We start from the raw sequence: 18,973 nt of genomic DNA, 5'->3' as shown, positions 1-18,973 counted from the left end.
TCTCCTTTCTTGTGGATGATGTTTTGTGTATGTCATTTTTGTCAGCATATGCTTTCATCTTTTGTTTGTTAACCAAGTCCTTCTCATGAGTTGCTTTCTCATCTTTCTTTCTCTGATTGATCCATTGAGGTAACGTGGACTTGGATAGTGCTCGCCCAAAAATCAATGTTGCAGGACTTTCACCTGTGATTGAGTTAAGTGTTGAAAGATAACCTCTCAAGGTAGAATTCAGCAAAGTTTTTAAATTGAGCATCTCAAAAGTAGCACACCTCTTTTTTTAGCCTACTCATAAAACTCTCAACCAGTCAGTTGGCATGCAGCCACAGAGGTGTGCTCTTCTAATGCTTTATATTCAGATGCTCCAAAAAATCTTTGAACTCTCCATTGAAAGGCGGGCCATTGTCAGACTTACCTATGGCTAGAATACCCAATGTCGCAAAGATTCTATCTAGTCTTTCAATGACTCGTTCTTGAGTGGTAGACAAAAGATCTCCACTTAATGGAAATCATGAGTATTCATCTACAATCACCATCAGGTGATGTCCATTGTGGAGTGGACCGAAACGTCAACAGCTACTCTCTCCCATCATGCCTCGGGAGCTCTGAAATGTTCAAGGTGTGGTGAGCAGTTTTTGTAGAAAGGCAATTACATAGACAACAGGCCCTAAACTCCTTCTCAACCCTGCCATCAAGTTAAGGAAACCAAACACGATCTCGGAGAGCTTGTTGTGTTGCAATGATTCCACAATGTCCTTCATGGGCCACTTCAATGATTTTCTGTCGAAGTCTCTGGAATCAAGTTTGTTTCTCAACTCTCATAGTATAACTCCTTCCTGAGTTATGACAAGTTCATCCTTGACATTTCTGTATTTTTGATATTCATCATCACTGGTGAGCGGTCGAGGGTGTTGGTTCCATGACTGATGTGTAATTATATCCTTAAACTTAAACTTGTCACTATCATGGCTCGAGGCAGTGATAATCTGAGCTAACAAAATGGCAGCTGGTGTGTTTAATCTTACAATTAAATTATTATAGGTTTCAGTCTTCTTGGATGAAGTACCACAACCTAGTATAGGCACTCTGGAAAAATAGTCAGCAGGGTTCTGATCCTTTTCTGGTACTCTTGTAGCCGTAGTCTCCATCGTTCAATGTGAAGAGGCATGTTGGCCTTTGGATTGCCAAATGTCTTTAGTAAAGCTTAATGATCATTTACCAGAGTACAGAAATACATGGAAATGTTCACAAGCCCATACCACTGATAAGCTTTCTTTTTCAGGTTGTGAGTAAACATTTTCTGCTTGGGACAAACTTCTACTGGCATATGCCACAATATGCCTTTGAGCATTCAGGTGTTCGCTGTGCTGTGCAAGTATATTGCCTAACCCTACTGGGCTAGCGTCAACCACAACCGCTGTATAAAGCTTTGGATTATAGTATGCCCTTTTAGTAGCATTCTCAAAGGTTTGTTTGATTTTCTTAAAAATAAATTCACATTCATGTGACCAATGAAATGAAACTTTCTTTTTTGTTAAGTCTCTCAACTGAGCACTTACAGTGGCAAAGTCGTGTATGTTTCTGGAACAGTAACTGACCATGCCAAGAAATGTACACAACATAGAAATATCCTGGGGGGGATCAGTATTTGACAGTGCTTGTCCTTTAACAGAATCAGGTGTCATACCCCAAACTGAAATGACATGGCCAAATAACTTTAGCTTTGTCTTAGAACTCACACTCAAGGCAGACCTGCTTCTGCTAGTAAACAACATACTTGTATAAGAGCTTTATCAAGCTCCTTTTGTGTAGCTCTGAAAATCAATATGTCATCGCTGTAATTGAACGCACTCATGACAGGCAGTATGATACGTCGAATTACGTCTTGAAACATTTCTGCTGCAAATGACACACTACAACGTAGGGCCTGATTAACATCTTGGCGGACGAGTTATTCCATCTCAATGGTGATGGATATCCAATCCTCCAAAATATAAATCCCATTATATCCTATGGGATTTATATTTTGATGGGCGGAATATCCATCATCGTTGTAATGGAGAAACACGTATACCAAGATTAAATCGAGGCAAGAGAAGAGCTTTGCATCATTTAATTGCGCTATCATGTCAGCAATGTGTGGACCTGTATGTCATTTTCGCTCAAGTGCCTTGTTTGCCTGATGCATAGCAACACATATGCGTACAGATCCTTCCCTTTCCTTTCCAGGCACTACTACTATGGGAGAAACCCATGGAGTTGGACCAGTAGAATGCTCAATAATATCATGCTTAAGCAACGATTCAAGTTCTTTTTCAATAGCTGCTTGCAGATGAAAAGCAATTTGTCTACGCCTCTACAGGTATTGGACAGCTCAGTAAGCACAACCCCTGTCCTTCTTCTTGGGTCTCTTCTCTCGCCGCTGAGGTTGTAGAGGTCTTCCCTATCAAGGCTCGGGTACGTACATTGACAGGATGTGATTGTCTGCTTCCAACCACAGAATTCTTGTGCACCTGGTTATCGCTTTTTACTGTTCTTGACACCGGGCTGATCTTTTCCAAGCAGCACTTGTAATTGCAGTGTTACTCACTCTGTACTAGGCACTTTGTATAACATATATGGGGGTGATCCTGTTGAGGTAATAAGGGGAGGGATCAAATGAAACTAAATGTACAACAAAAAAATACTCCGTATTCCATAAATGTGTGTCTGCTTTCATGAGATTTGTAGCCTATTCATTTCCAGACAGGAAAATGATGCTCCTGTTTTCTAACTTTGTGTGTGTTCCCTATCCTTCCTCTCTGGACTTCTTCTTGACTTTTTCTATATCATATTTGTGCATCCATTTTCTCAAGACAACATCTGTATTAACACAGACAAATGAAGATGCATAAAACAAATATAGATGTATAAATCAACCCTTTTCTAATTTTTTATCAACATTTTCTTAATTTTTTGTCCATATTTTCTTCATATGATTAAAAGTGTGAAAGCATATAAGGAACAATTTAAGCATATATTTCATGACAACTCAATTACATATATACGGCCTCCATATGAGCAGGTTGTCCATCAGCCCGCTCTTCAGCTCCATCATTCATCAGCACTCACTTCAGATAAAGAGTTTCTCTCAGCATTCATCATCTGAATGAATCTGACAAGCATCTGTCAATAACTCCCAGATGCACAGCTTCCTCATCATTGAATTAATTGAACTTACAATGTCCAATGAGCTTGTCGAATCTCTCCACAAATTCATCAATGGTTTTACAAATCTCCCGGCTTTCTTGGTTGAGGATGTATCATTTGTAATCAACATTTGGCATTGGATTACACTTTAGATTCAATACTTCTTTAATCTGATGATATGTGACTTCTTCATCAGTTTGGAGCATTTTCTTTATGACTTCTTTTACACCATCACCAGCAAGATTTCTGATATACCTGATAATCTTTTTGTTCTCAGTCTGTTTGAAAGCATCAATGAAATCATCAACTGTCTCTCTAAACAGTCCATTCCTCACCAATATTTTACTTTTTGGCAGTATCGAACGGTGGTGGTGGTTTCAGGAAAGCAGCAGTGTTGTACCCAGTTATGGGAGTGGCTGACATCAAGGGTTGGAGCTCTGTCAGAGTTCACCGGCTGTCCACCAACACCTGCTTCATTAGCACCATCTCTGAGACCGTGTAGTGAATCGAACTCTGGATTATCTGGGACAGTCTGTGGTATAGTGACCTCCTTCTGGGTCTCTATCGGAGCCCTTCACTTTCTGGAGACCTCTGGAGTTGTTCTGAGACACCACCTGGCAGCTTTGGTGGTGTGCCACTCCATGTATTGGACAGCTCATTAAGCACAACCCTCATGCTTCTTCTTGGGTCTCCTCTCCCAGTGCTGATGTCATAGAGCTCCACTTATTGAGGCTCTGGTAAGTGAACTGAGAGTATGCTTTTTTTTTACCTGATTCATCAGCCAGCGATTAACCTGTTTCATTCGTATTTGACTCCTGCAGTCTTTAGAGCTTCTTTTCTTTATCTGTATGTATCCATCTGTGACATTAACGCTCAGTATAACATATGGCTTTTTCTTGCATGGCAGCGTGGCACCTTTATGTATTGCCTGACCAGCAGGTTCTCGCCCAACGACGTGTAGATTCTCTGCACTGCTTACATTGTCGTCAACTGCTTTACAGCAGCCGGAGTTGAGGTTTGACTCCAGATGCGTCAAGCATGGGTTCCATATTTCAGCTGCAACCCACATGGCATGCACATGCAGTTTGCTTGAACCATGACAAACACTCTGGGAGAGCACTGTCTATCTTAGGGTTCCCTATCCCCTATCTCGTCACCAGTGGTAGCATCCTCACCAGCCCGGGTACCCACCAGTGACTATGCACAAACGGAGCTTATTATTACACATCTTTTGTGTGTAACCGTGAACTCAATATTCTAAACCAGCCTTCACTGCCTTCAGCTCTAACACTTACATCAGAGTTTCATAGAGTCGATTAGGAGGCAAAAGGGATCCATAATTTCAAACTGCAAATAACTTGTTTAAATATAATACTGTGCCATTCCACTTTAAAGAAAGTTGTCAAAATTAAGGACACAATATCTCAGTCAAATAATGTACCAGAGGTGGAAAAACAGGCAGAGCAACATGTTAAACATGACAAGTTGGACAGGTTACATTTGGCATGAGCATCTAATTAGCTGGACCGCTAAACTATCACCAAATGTTTTTAGTATGTAGTATAGAATACTGGTCTAAGCTAGTATTTTTATTCTGACAAGAAGTGTATTGACACCTCTCCATAAATAATGTATTTACAAATTACAATAAATAATCATTGGACACACATCACTATCCTTACATACAACTGCCCCAAATTAATAGTGTCTAATAGTGCTTTTTCATGTGAGGTGTTTATTCAGCCTAATACAGTGCTCTCCGTGATAAGGAGCAATTGTTATGTATGGCACTCATAGCGAGTCTCTTGTTTATTTCAGTTTCTGAATCTCATAATCCACTGCTATGAGATGGCAACAGTTGATAACAAACTGGCTACCCACTGTTGTGATGTTTTAAATGACCTTCCAGTCCAGGCTGACAGGCCTCCCTGAGAGCCTGTCAGTACAGTACTACTTATCTGCTTTGACTGAAAGCAGAATGGAGAGCACAGATGAAATGAGGGGAAAGTGAGGCAGGGAAGATGGAGAGGGTCAGTCAAGGATACTTTTTTTTGCCTTCGGGACAGGGATGCATAACGGAGGTCATGTTATCTATGATTCCCGGAAAAACTCCTCGGTCACTGCGTTTCTGTTCAAAGCAGGGAAAGATGATTTTGGGGACCATACATAACATAAAATTATAGATGGGTAAAAGTGAATTTGGACGATGTTTCTCACCTCGGGATGCTGAGCGACATCAAAGACAACTTCTCTCTCAATTTGATTTTACTCAGAACTCCTCATTGAAAAACATTGCCATAATTCACTGTTACCCATTTTTAATTCTATGTTACTTATTAATTTGGACTCAAGTGTTTAAAGAGAGCTTGTTGCATACCAGCAAGAGCGGCTGGGCATATGAGATTGACTAAAACTAAAAGGTGTGAGTAGACAGAGGTGAGCTTGTTTATCTTAACAACATGTCACTTCCTTGTGAATAAAAGTCATTTAAAGGCCAGCACATTCAGGCGGCAGTGACAGAGCTCCTTGTAGATACACACCGGGAATAGAACAATGTCAGAAAGTCATATGGAAAATACCACTTACCATTCCAATCCTTTCACTCTCATTAACATAAAGCAGAGACAGCCACGTTGTAAAACGCCCTTACTGTAAGCGTAAACAAGAACCCTGATGTTTGATGCATCGCTCACCTTCTCTCCCATCATTGCATGGTGCAATCCTTCTCACTCTTTCTTCATCAAGCATTGACCATTCCCATTTATTTTACCCTTCACTTCTTCTTGAGCCTGTAGCTAGATGTAGCAAAGTGAACAATGCATTACAGCAGGGTTCACCAGCATAAAACAACTTCTGACACTCCTGCACCACTGCTTATAGAGTGAGAGGACCGGAACTGCCGCTGCTGGCACAACAACATCTGGCAGGAGTCCTGATCTTTACCAATGAGTGCCAGTGGTACTCACAGCTTTGGAGGCAATTTCAATATGCTAACCAGACATGCTTATTTGATTTTATCTGGAATGAAAATAACTGGTGGCAGGTCCAGGTGAGGTCACATTGCATGTCTGGAGGATGTATTAATAGGGTTGTCTGTACTCTGCTGTCCGGAATCAGCAATCAGTGCTCCATGATGGATTAGGCGCCTATGACTGCACAAGCTATGATATATCAAGGTTAGAGGGTGGATGGCTTACATTGGTGCAGTTCACCTTGCTGGAAATGTGGATTAAGTGGTGTCATGTGTTAGAATTTTTTACTAAATACTAAATAACATAAAACAATATACAGAACTACTTTTAGTCTTGCCTCATATAAAGAGAACTGATCCATATGTAAGGGGCAGTCCATCAAAACAATGCTCAAATAACAGTCACGCAAAAAAGTCAAGGTCTAAAGAGGGATACCACAAGCCTCATTCTGCATATTAAATATGTTGTACGTTTTTTCTGTATGTATTGTGTCTATAATGTTGAGTGTGGTGTGTACCTACATGGGGTCTTGTCAGGCAGCTAAAGCTATAGCAGTGGGTAGGCAAGAGCTCCCAACACACGGTAGATGGAAAATGATTGTCTTCATGTATTTAATAAAATTAAGACTTCCCTTCACAGTAATCATTTTGTTTAAATGTAATTTTCAGTTGATCATAATACAGTAGCATATAAATACATAATACATTTATGAAACTCCTCTGTAAACCCAAGGTAGCAGTATAAATGCAGTCCAGAGCCAAGAACATATCAACATTATACTGCCTTGATTATATAATTAGAAACACAATTTAGGTGTCGTAGCTCAACACCCATTAGGGCTGTCAGCACAAGGCTTTTCTATGTACTGTATAGGATTATATTTAAACACAGTATAGGTGTATCTGTGTAGTTCTAAGAATAAAGGTTAAAGTGACAGGTCAGTTTAATTATGCTTTTTGGAAATGTGCTCCAGTCAATCAGATCCTCACTAATTTTCCTTTCCCAGAACATAGGGCCTGATCACAAGTTTGTTGGTCTGACCGCCATACAGCCGCAGTGGCAGTCCCTTCGACCGAGTGGACACACCTGCAAATCACACTAAAAAATATACCCCATCCCAGACCATGATCCTTTCTCTCTACACTTCAGCACAGCAAGACAAAGCTGCATATTCCGTCACATAAGGCTTCCCTTTTTTCCATTTGATACCTCCACACACTTTTATTTAAAGAACATCACAAACAACCCTTGCTGTTTTTTGTAAGTCATTGTCAGCCACTTTAATTTCTAGCTATGCTATGCACAAAAAATCCACGTTTTCAGTCATGGTGGATGAAATCATAAAAGTACAGCAACAATTGTTTTGAGTCCAAGTCTAACATACTCCTCGCAGTAGGAAAATAGAAAGGTGGACCAGGATAGTTAACAAAGTGAATGCTGAAGGTCTCACCGTGCACACACAGCTGGAAATTAGTAAGAAGTGGCACAACCTGAGGGCGAAGGACAATTCCCTGATCTCCAAGCATCACTTGGAGGCCAAAAAGACTGGCAATGGTCCTCCCAGCTCCCCATTACAACTCTTTCTGTGGGAGGAGAAGGTCTATGCCATTTTGCATTCTGAGGGCTTGACAGGAATAACTGGGGGAGGAGAGTCTGGTAAGATACAGCTCACTAACTGTCATAACACTTCAATGTCCTGTATGCTCTCATCTCAGCTTTTGCTAATGTGTTCTCTATCTACTTTCCAAACATGCAGTACAATCTCAATTACATGCCACGTGTTGCAATGCTGTCTGTAAATGTATTACTAAGAAATTGCCATTCCAGGACACATGAAATGTGTCAATATATAAATGTATGGTCCAGCCCAACTGAATTTTAGCAACAGGTATGTTGCACTAACCATTTGTCATGGGTTGGGAAGTAAAGATAGAAATGACTACAACTACCATGAGGCCCTGTTTCTGTACCCCTCAACAAGATGCAACAGTGTTGTTTGCCCATTCGCACTTACCAGCCATGTTACAACTGATGTTCACTTCTCATGGATTTGTCTATTTATCAAGTGTGGGAAAGTAGAGATTGAAATGACACTACTACTATGAGGCCATGTTTCTGTAACTCTAAACAAGATGCAATAGTGTTGTTAGCCCATTCTCATTTGTCAGCCATGTTACAACTGTTTTCCACTTCTCGTGGACTGAACAATCTACAAACAATGCTCTACTCAGAGACAGCCCTGCCTACTTAGCTTGATGTTGTCTTGGTCTCCTCAACTGAAACTATTGATGGCATGAGTGTCACCATACCAAGGATGTACATCAAATATGCTGCTGCCAGACTTGTTTCCGGTAGAAAAATAAATATTCATATCTCCCTGGCTCTAAAATACCTGAAGTGGCTCCCTTTGTGTGCATGACTCATAAAACCCTACATTTCAATACCCCAGATATTTGGTTCAAAAGGTAGAAAAATCGGGGGGGTTGCAGATCTTTACGAAGTGCTAGCTCCTTGCTACTGAAACCACAGTGTTTCCATAAAAAGAAAACATGCTACAGAGCCTTCTCAGTGTCGCCCTGAAGATTTGGAACTCTCTGCCTCGGGATGTTTGCTTGATCTTGTCTACCGCCGCCTTAAAAAAAGAAGTAAAAACATTTCTGATTAAGACATTTTCGCCCTAAGATAACACCTTCTGTTTATTGACTGTACTCATGCATGCTATTCATTTATGATGCCTGCCCACTAAATAGTTGACTACCTTAGAGGTCAAGTTCATTATTCTGTCTATCCTCAATGTTTTGTTCTTCGCTCATATATATGACTAGTTTTTAGTTGTTATGACAATTCTACCTTACCTCTCCTTCATGTAAAGAGCTCTGATACCCTCTAGAATCTTGTGTGCGCTATGCAAAACGTTATAAATAAATAAAATTAAATAAAAGACATGAAGGTAACTCAGCTGATTAGAAGTGGCAGGTGACCCATTGACTCTGCATTACTCACAATGGGGCTGATTCACACATGTAAAGTTAGACGAAAGTCTAACTTTACGACTTTTGGTATTCACAAAGGGCCTTTAATACTCGTAAATGCCCTTTGTGAATACCGAAAGTTGAACTTTGCGACTTTCAGTAGTCACAAGGGGCATTTACGAGTAGTAAATGCCCTTTGTGAATACCAAAAGTTGTAAAGTTAAACTTTCGTCTAACTTTACCTTTGTGAATTGAGCCATAGTGACTAACGCTAAACATACAACCAAGATGTGTGTTCACCTATATGTTCATTCCTTAATCCAAAATGCAACATATCAGCACATCTAATGAGATGCTCAATGCCACTACATGTATTGAATGTCTCCAAATGTCTTGTAAAAAAATTCAATTCCACAGAAATAGATCACAATCGTAATCTTAACCTGTTTTGTTTATTCCTAGGTCTTTACTTACTGTGACACAAATGATGTGGATGTAGATAACACATAATATTCTCTCTTTCTCACCTGGCTTGAGCTTGGCCACGTAACAGACTCCCACTCCACCCTGTCCTCAGAGATGACAACGCTCCTGGAGGTGTGGAGATGGATGATGTTCCTGGCCCATCTGTCAGCCTAGGCAGACAGCAACAGTGGGTCTCACTGTGGCCACAATAACACCTCCCACCCCAGCTACATCTTAGCCAACCCCTGCCCCCATAACCTGGGTACCTAGTATAATCACTAACATCTTGTGCCCTCAGTCCTCTATTCTGAGGTGAAAATCACCAACCCAGTCACTGAGGAACCAAGACCCAGTGAGAGGGTGCAGCCTGGTCCAGGTGCACAAGGCCCAGAGGGGTAGGGTTAATGGGATGGTAACTGTGGCCCCACAGAGTGAGCCCACGGGGCCACTTGTACCCAGGCATCCATTGACCAAGTCTTGGGAGCCTATTCGGACTCCCAAAGCATGATGAACCAGGTACTTACCGAAATCCGGGAGATGAAGCAGCTGCAGAGGGACAAACATCAGGAGCTGGCCACCCACAACACCAACATGTGCAAGCTCATTGGGGTGCTGCAGGGTATCACCACCACCCTCTGCAGGTCTTTTTAACCACCATCTTCCCCTTCTTGCGGTCCTTCTACATCTGTGCCATTGACATCTACGACAGCCACAGCAAGGGAGGCTCTGTCAAAGGAAGACACATCTGCAGACACCCCTGTCTCGTAGGAGCAGCAGATCCCACCCTCCACTGCGAGAGGGGACGTCCACCCAAAAATCCAGGTCGTGTGGATGGCAACACACTCACCACCACCAGTAAGAAACCTTACACCTAATTTTCTCCAGTGTGTTCAACACATTTGCTTTGTGGGTTATTTCTGGACACTTTCCATTTTGGATAGAAGTAGTATTTTGAATTTAGAACTTCAGACAATTTGGCATCTACAACTATGGTTTAATTCACCATGACTGACTTCTTCACTTTTGTTTTTCCCTGTTTCGTTTTGCACATTGTTTATTTTCTACTTGTTAACTGCAATAAATACACTAGACACAAACTCAATGTCTTCTGTAGTATGTTTCACATCTAGCAATGTACATATACTCCCTTGTGAACTTTACAATGCCAAAACAAGCTACTTGTGTAAGCATGGATATGTTGAATGTAAACAATGTTTAACTCAGGATCACAACCATGTCACACCAACACATACATACAATTATCTGGTCTTATCTTTCTTCCATTGTTTCAATCAAAGAATGACATGATGTCAAAAACATAGAAAATCATACATGACTCAAATATTCTGCATCAGTAATCCATTTTCATGTGCAAACCTTACCAACATGTAAGGAGGAGACACATCAAACAATTTCCTATAGAATAGACAATATAAAAATAAAAATAGGTCTATATCATCAGCTGGAGCCATATTTCCTACCTCACAAAAGGAATCCCACATCATTTATACCAATAAACAGACACATGGCAGTACAACAGTGTCTGATCACAGGGTCATTCCAATCCAGTATTGCTGCTTCTGGTGGAATGCCACAAACAAATGTCAGTGATGTGCCACAAGCATGTTGGCCTACAATGAGGAGGCACATCAACAGCGACATACAGCCCATACGCAATGAGGATTTAGCCAATGCGAAGGCAGAATAACATGATTGGAGCCCAACACAACCTTGGGTTGGAGCACATAATGACACACATTTTGCATTAGGACCACCATACCACAAGGAACAAGTCCAATGGAACCCTCATAACTTCTATCCTATCACTGGGCAAGCTGTCTTGGTGCAGGGTTTGTACACCCAATATCTGTGACAAACATTCCCAGTAACAATCTGCATCATCTTTGGGCGTCCAAATATCATCATATACCAGCTAATGTCACAAGTCTGAAATGTCCAAATGAAGATGCCATGTTGAAGGGACAGACCAAAACAAAAAGATTAGCTTTGAAACTATACATATGACACAATTCACATAGTCAACCTCTCGAGAACACAGTCCACGAACAAATTCTAAGCTAAACAAAACAATACTAACAAAAGGGAGCATGTGCCATAATCTTCTTCAACAAACATGTTTCACCAGGTTTTGCCAGGGCTTTAGCTTCCTAGAAATTCTCATAAACATCCTCCTCACAGCATCATCAAAGAGTTGCTATAATAGTCAAAGTCATAACATCTCACAACATACTCACACTGAGAAGAAGTTTTCGATGAGATCTTGACGCAAGTCAGCTCCTTACTCTGCACCAGTACAATTTTTTTATTTGTATTTTATTTTACGGAGTTTTATATAGCGCGAACTGGACCCGCAGGTATCGGGTATCAGAGCGCTTTACATAGCACCAGTTGCGTTACATGAGGACACATTCATTTTTGTTAGGCACGTGGAGATTAAGCGATTTGCCCAGAATCACAGGATGTTCAGCGTCATTGCAGAGACTCAAACCCAGTTCTCCAGATTCGATCTCGACCGACCTAGCCGTTAGGCCAACTCCTCTCCCCAAATCATTTGGCATTTCAGGATTCTCTCCCGGTGGTTCATCATTGTCTTTATCCTCTGCAATATTAGGGATGTTCGTCGCTGGGTAATGTTGTAGAGCATGCAGCAGGCAGCAGGACACTGTGATTTGACACACCTTCCCAGATGAGGAGATTTGAGGAGGGCGCCCCCAAGCTTGTCCTGACATCTGAATCTGGCCTTTGGGAGCCCAAAGGCCTGTTCTTCCATGAGCTTCATTGAAGCAGACTTTCCCTGGCGTAGTTGGATTTCTCAGCAGTGCCAACAACCATGGACAGTTAGGATATGCAGAGTCTCCTAGATGGAAGACAGACAAAAGTGCAACAATAAGTCACACACTTTCTGATTATAGCACCTGATATTACTCACAAAAAGTTAGGAAATATCATACTTACCAACAAGCCAGGCCCCCTCTGGTAGTAGTTGCAATATCAGCTGGGGTATGGTGCTGTTCTGCAGTATGAAGGAATCTCCGAACCAGGAACAGATGTTTGAGATGTACAAATCCGGTAAGAAGACATCATGCACGTTGATAAAATGGAAGTGCTTCCTATTATGGTAAACTTGTTCTCTGGCTTACGGTGGTATTAAGTCAATATGGGTACCATCAATGGCTCCAACCACATGTGGAATGTGACCAAATATATAGAAATCCCCATTCACAGTGGCTGAATTCTCACATCTGGGGAACTGGAAGTGGCTGTCCATGTGTGTCATCATTGCTGAAAGAACATCTTGTAGTACACCACTTTGGTTGTGACATACCTCCAGGTATAGCTACAGTGTATTCAGTTTTAATTCACGTTTATTTGGACCGTAGATCCATAAACAAAACACACAATATTTAAAATTACATCTTAAAAAGTTCATTTCTTTTAAAACATTAAAATACATCTTAAAAACTCATTTATACGTCTTATAACCTAAGTTGCACGTAATCTATTTGCTACAGCTCAATAAAGGTATTCAAAAATACTTTCACTTTTTGCATAAACTTCCCCATAGCAACAGCAATATCTAAATTAGTCATTTCGGTTAATAGTGTGACAGCCTGTGTCCTAGTTTTTATCTCATATAGCTTAAATAATGGTTTTAAGAACATGCATCGTAATTCTAAAAGCCTGTGGCAATCTAATAATATATGTAACAGATCACAACGTGTGTGCAAAGTGCAAGTACATCTTCCCATCTTGTCAATCATGGCGCTTTTTACCATATGGTTTGTATAACATGGGTTTACCCCAATTCTTACCCTAAGGACCTCCCTCCGTAATCCACAATCTGGTAGCCTATCAATATAAGGGAAACATTGATTAGCTTCCCAAACAGTAATCATGAAATCTACTGATGGTTTAGTCCCAAGATACTTTCGATCCTCTACAATAGAAATTTCTTTCCCCAGCGATTTGAGGATCTTTTTATCAATATTTACCACAGAATCGTTAGGGCCCAGGGTAACCTCCATCCTACGGTATAACTTCTTCATGGTTGCCCTGATCTCTTTTGCCCATCTTAACTCGCTTTTCTCTACTTCGTTTTTACACCATTGGGATACTTTTAAGTTTCCATCCGCCCCTAACCGTTGCCAAAAACGAAGCAGGGCCATACCAGCCAACACACCCCATGAAGTCAGTCCTAATTCCAATCTTACGGCCTGAACCATTGACGATTGAGGGAGCACAAATAAGTTTTTTAAGTTTTTACCTTCCTCAAGGTCCCAGGTCGTCTTCCCACTTAGATATATCAATTCAGCACCATACAGAAATTTAGGGGGTACCATAGCGGAATAAGCTTTTAACACTGGGCCATCCAACAAATCACCATAGGCTTGGTTAAATATTTTCAGGCCACTGATTGTTGTTGAGGATCTCAATTTTAATGCATCTAGATGGGTATGCCACTTCATGCTCTTCTCAAACCATATCCCCAGGTATCTGTATTCAGAAACTGATTCCACCTTCTCGGCCCCCATCCACCATGTAAAGCTGGATTTCTTTCGACCAAAAGTCAAGGTTTTGGTCTTATCCATATTAATCACCTGTTTTTTCTTCAAACAATAAGCTTTAAAAGAATTCAGTTTCCTTTGCAGGCCCACTTCGGTCTGGTCCATAATTACCAGATCGTCAGCATAGAGTAAGCAGGCAATATGCTTCCCATCAAGTTTCGGGCTAGCCCCAATTGGTTCCCCTAGAATCGAAGGTAGGTCTGCCAGGAACATGGAGAACAACAGGGGAGCCAATACACATCCCTGCCGTAGCCCATTTCCAATCTCTAATTTCTTAGATAAACTACCGTCTATATCTAGAATTATCTGGGCCCAATTTTTGGTATGCAGGATTTGTATCAAGCGTAGCAGTTCATTTGGGATCCCATAGCTAGTTAGGTCCTCCCATAGGAGCTTCCGATCCACCAGATCGAAAGCGGCCCGGAAGTCTACAAAACAACAAAATAAATTACCCCGTGTTTCCATTGACTTCCGTGCTATTGCCCATAGCGCAAAACAATGATCAATTGTGGAATGGCCAGCTTTAAACCCCCCCTGTTCCGGTGGGATAATCTGTTTTTCCTCAGCCCAGTCTTTTAATAAATTCAATAATGCTTTTGCAAAGACCTTTTCCCCTATATCTAGGAGATTTATCAATCTATAATTTTTCGGTAAATTATAATCACCCTTTTTATGTATGGGTCTTATAATGGCACCCTTCCAACTTTCTGTGATAATTCCTGTTTCCAGGATTATTTGGAACAGTTTTGTAAAAAGGTCGACCCACCATTCTGGTCTTGTTTTTATTATTACAGCCGGTAAGTTATCTGGGCCTGCCACACCAGTGAGCTTCAAACTGGCTATTATACTTTTTATGTTTTCTGAGGAAAAATATTATTTTATGTCCTCTGGCAACGGCGTCCAGTCGATAGCTCTTGGATCTTCTTGCGTTGGCCATTGCCCATAAATTTCTCCCAGGTAACCCACCCAATCATCTTCTGCAACCTTACATATCAGGGAGCCGGTTTTCATACCCACACATTCTTGGACTAATTTCCAAAACCCTTTAATGTCTTTGGTTTCTATTACCTCCAACATATTTGTCCAGCATTTATCTTTATGGCTTCTTTTTTTTCCCAGATTAATTTTTTATATTTGGTTCTTACTTGTTGGAGCGACTGATATACATCCAGCTTGAACTTAGCCCTTAGTTTTCTTTCCTTTTGTCTAATCTCAGCCTTTACCCTCCTACAATCTTTATCAAACCAGGTCTTCCTCATATTTACAGATTTATTCCTACCCATCTCTGACTTTTTTGCCCTAAACTTCTTCTTTAGGGTTTCCACCAGCCTTCCCAAGGATGATTCATACCAGGTTATTCCAACATTCACAAACATTTCTTCCATTGAAATTTCCTGCTGGATTAACGATAGCTTTTTAACATGCTCTTCAGTTATACATGTTCTCAGCCATTTTGGATAACACCCTTTCTCTATTTCTATTATTGCTTGATAGTTGGATTTCTGCCCTTAGTGGGTAATGATCACTGCCTGACATTTTTACCGCTTCAAAATTTTTAATTGTGTCAAAACACCAGGCCTGGCAGAACATATAATCAATTGGGCAGAATTGCTGGCCCCTCACAAAGGTCCGGCTTGATGGTCGATCCAGATGGGATCTCCCGTTTGCGCAGATCATGCCCAATGAGCCCATCAATTGGGTAAATATCATATCCTGTGCCGAGATCTCACCTTTTGGAAAGATGGCTCCTTCTATATTGTAAGCGTCTAAAAATTCTTTATACCATTTATCCACTCTTCGGGGGTCTAATCTGTGATTAAAATCTCCTAGCACCAATACTAGATCCTTCCGATACTTTACACAAACTGCCGCTATATCTTCTTTCAAATTACCCAAACTTACTTTGTAATCGTTGTCTCCGCCATACTTTCCCTTATGTATGTATACATTTATGACACATATTCCTTCATATCGAGGGTTGGTCTTCTGTATTAGGACCCTACAACCTAATGCCCAATCACATAAAAGCTTTAACTTATCAATTTTCCTTGCTATCTGTGAAGAGATCAACGTTATTTGGCCCCCGGATGGTCTCCCGAAATTTTTTTTCTCTGCTGCTTTGGAATATTGGATAAATCCTTCCAAAGCTTGTAATTCTAGGGTATCGTCACACAGCCAAGTCTCTTGTAAACATACAATATCATTACTCCTTATAAATTTAACGAAATCTGTGTTTACACTTATTTTCTTGAGACCATTTATGTTCCATGAAATGGCTGATAAGCTGTGTGACATCCCAGGTTCCTAGTCTATTTCGCTCAGAGAACCCTCCTTATCGTCAACCCTAAAATCTGGGGATGCTAGGTGGTTGTATCTATTTCCTATTAATAGGTCTGTTTCATAGCTCACGGATCCGCTCTCTGTTATAGTTATTGCAAGATCCTCCTTCCTATTCCAATTTGAATTAATTAGTCTTATCTGCCATAGACCTAGGCCCGCATGCTTCGTCAAGAAATCCTGTCCCAGTATTTCCTCCTTTCTTACCAGTCTAATTGCCTCCCTTTGCAGCTCAGTTTTGGCTTTTTCTACAGCATTTTTCACCATGGCTGAGTGAAAGAGTACTTTAGTCACATCTCCCCCTTTACTACTTATGACAAACCCCACTTCTTTAAGATCCTCTGTGCCAATGCTTCTGAGACTTACGCATTTAGCCATTGAGAAGAGAAGTTGGGATCAGTTTAGAGGGTTTAGTTTCCTTACTCTTTTCCCGCCTTTTGCATCCCTATACGGTTCTAAGAAGATCCATAGGTCTGGGGAGCAGTCTTGTCCTGTACCATACAAATCCCCCTTAATACTGGATTCTTTTTACTTTATTTTATATTCACCCTTATCTTTCCCTAAGGGAACCTGGCTACCATTTAAGTTTCCTGGTCCCCCCTGCATCATCAATCTCCCTTTTATTCTTTCCCCTTCTTTCATCTCCATCTCCCTTGATATTAGTGCCGAGTCGCTTTTACCTTTCTTTGGTTTTTCTAACTTTGTGTGGTTTCTTTCACCTTCTATCTGAGTCTTTACTTTCCTCGTTATTAAATTTTGCATTTTCTCCCTTTCTTTAAGTTTATGTTCTTTCTTTCCTCCATCCTTCACTCTCTCATTCCTTACGTGGAGTTTGGTTAGGTGTCTTTTAGTACGGGCTACCTCACCCCCTCCTAACCTCGGGAATCCGCTTGCATAGTATCTCCTTTCCCCCCATTTCTTTACATCATTGGCTGACGAGATATATATACAGAGGTTTCCTCATTCTTAAAATTTGGGGCGCTCAACCCTACTTCCTCCTTCTTTTTACCGTCTATCCCCTCCTGAACTCCATCAATCGGGCTCGCTAAGGCGGGCATTAAACCTCTAATCTGAGCCAGCTCGCCCAGCATAGCCTTAGACTGCTCTCCTTGTATTTTTAAAAGGTCATTATTCAATACCGAGACCTCTAGTAGGCCCTGCAGGGTTTTTTTGCAGGACCCACATAACCTCAAGCATGGCGGTACTTGAAGTTCCTGTAACCTCAAGCCCACACAGTGGGGAGCGTGATGAATCATTCTCTATACCAAGAGAATAGTCATCTTCCCCCTTCTCATTTGGATGGGTCATTGAGTCATTTAAGTCTTTTGAGCTTAGTTCAATACTGCAGATAGGTCTTTCTTCGCCTCCGTCCTCTATTTCCCGCTCAAGAGGCCACTGAGTCATTTTCGGTGAAGAAGACAACCATGGGTCTAAGGAGGCCTCAGATAAATTAAGTACAATCTGATTTATGGAAATTAAATCTTCTTTGCCCACTATTCCAGAGATTGAATGATCCATGTCCCTTGACTCCTTCTCCATCACGTCCTTCCCCTTAAAATGTCTTCCAAGGAAGTCTTTGATTGAATTTGATACTGATGCGCCACCTTTTGCTGTTTTTAGGTTTCCTGGCTTAGGAGTTAGGGTCAGAGATTGTGCATTTCTCGTCCATCGCTTTTTCCTTTCGATTGGGTCACTTGCCACCCCCCTTCGATTGTTTACTCCATTTTCTTCCCCGGGCTCTGCAGGGTTCACCTCGATATCCTTCTCAGTCTTTTTCCCTGTTTTTGTAGTCTTACGAGCTCTCGCTTTGGTCGGTGCTTTTACCGGTGCCATTTTCTTTTCTCTAACTTTGACTTTCCTCTCCCCCGGCTGGGTTAGAATTACCAGGATATCTGTCTCGTTGGGTACAGGCCTCCTCTGGGGGTATACCGACTCTTGTTCCAGCACTAGATTTAGATTAAATTATGTAGCGTAGGGCAATCATCATTGATTAAATATTAATTAATTTAAACCCAAAAGGATAGCTTTTAAATCTTTAAACCACTACAGATTGCCAGCATAAAATATCTGTTATTCAGCACTTACCTCTATTCCCGCGGTTTTCCCCTGCACACTTTCCAGCCCCTTATTTCCACCTGTGCTTGTGTACCTTATCCGACGCAGTCTCCTACTTTACTCAGCTTTGCTCTGCTGATTTGCGGCTGCTCTCCTGTTGTCCTTTATTTAAAAACGCAGAATACAAAGTTCTGCCCACTAAAAACTGCAGCGTCACTTATCTTGCCGGTCCGAGACAGTGTCAATTTCTGCCTCTCGGCACATGGGCATATGGGTTGCACAGACTTCCTTTTAAATCCTGCGGGGTTGCACAGACTTCCTTTCAATTCCCCGGTCCTTCCGTGCCTGTTTAACCAGTGGTTTTTCTTTAACACGCCTACGCTCCGATACACTAGCCGGC

The sequence above is a fragment of the Triturus cristatus genome, chromosome 5_1 (genome assembly GCF_964204655.1).
Source record: "Triturus cristatus chromosome 5_1, aTriCri1.1, whole genome shotgun sequence".
Lineage (NCBI taxonomy): Eukaryota > Metazoa > Chordata > Amphibia > Caudata > Salamandridae > Triturus > Triturus cristatus.
This window is presented reverse-complemented; position numbering follows the sequence as displayed.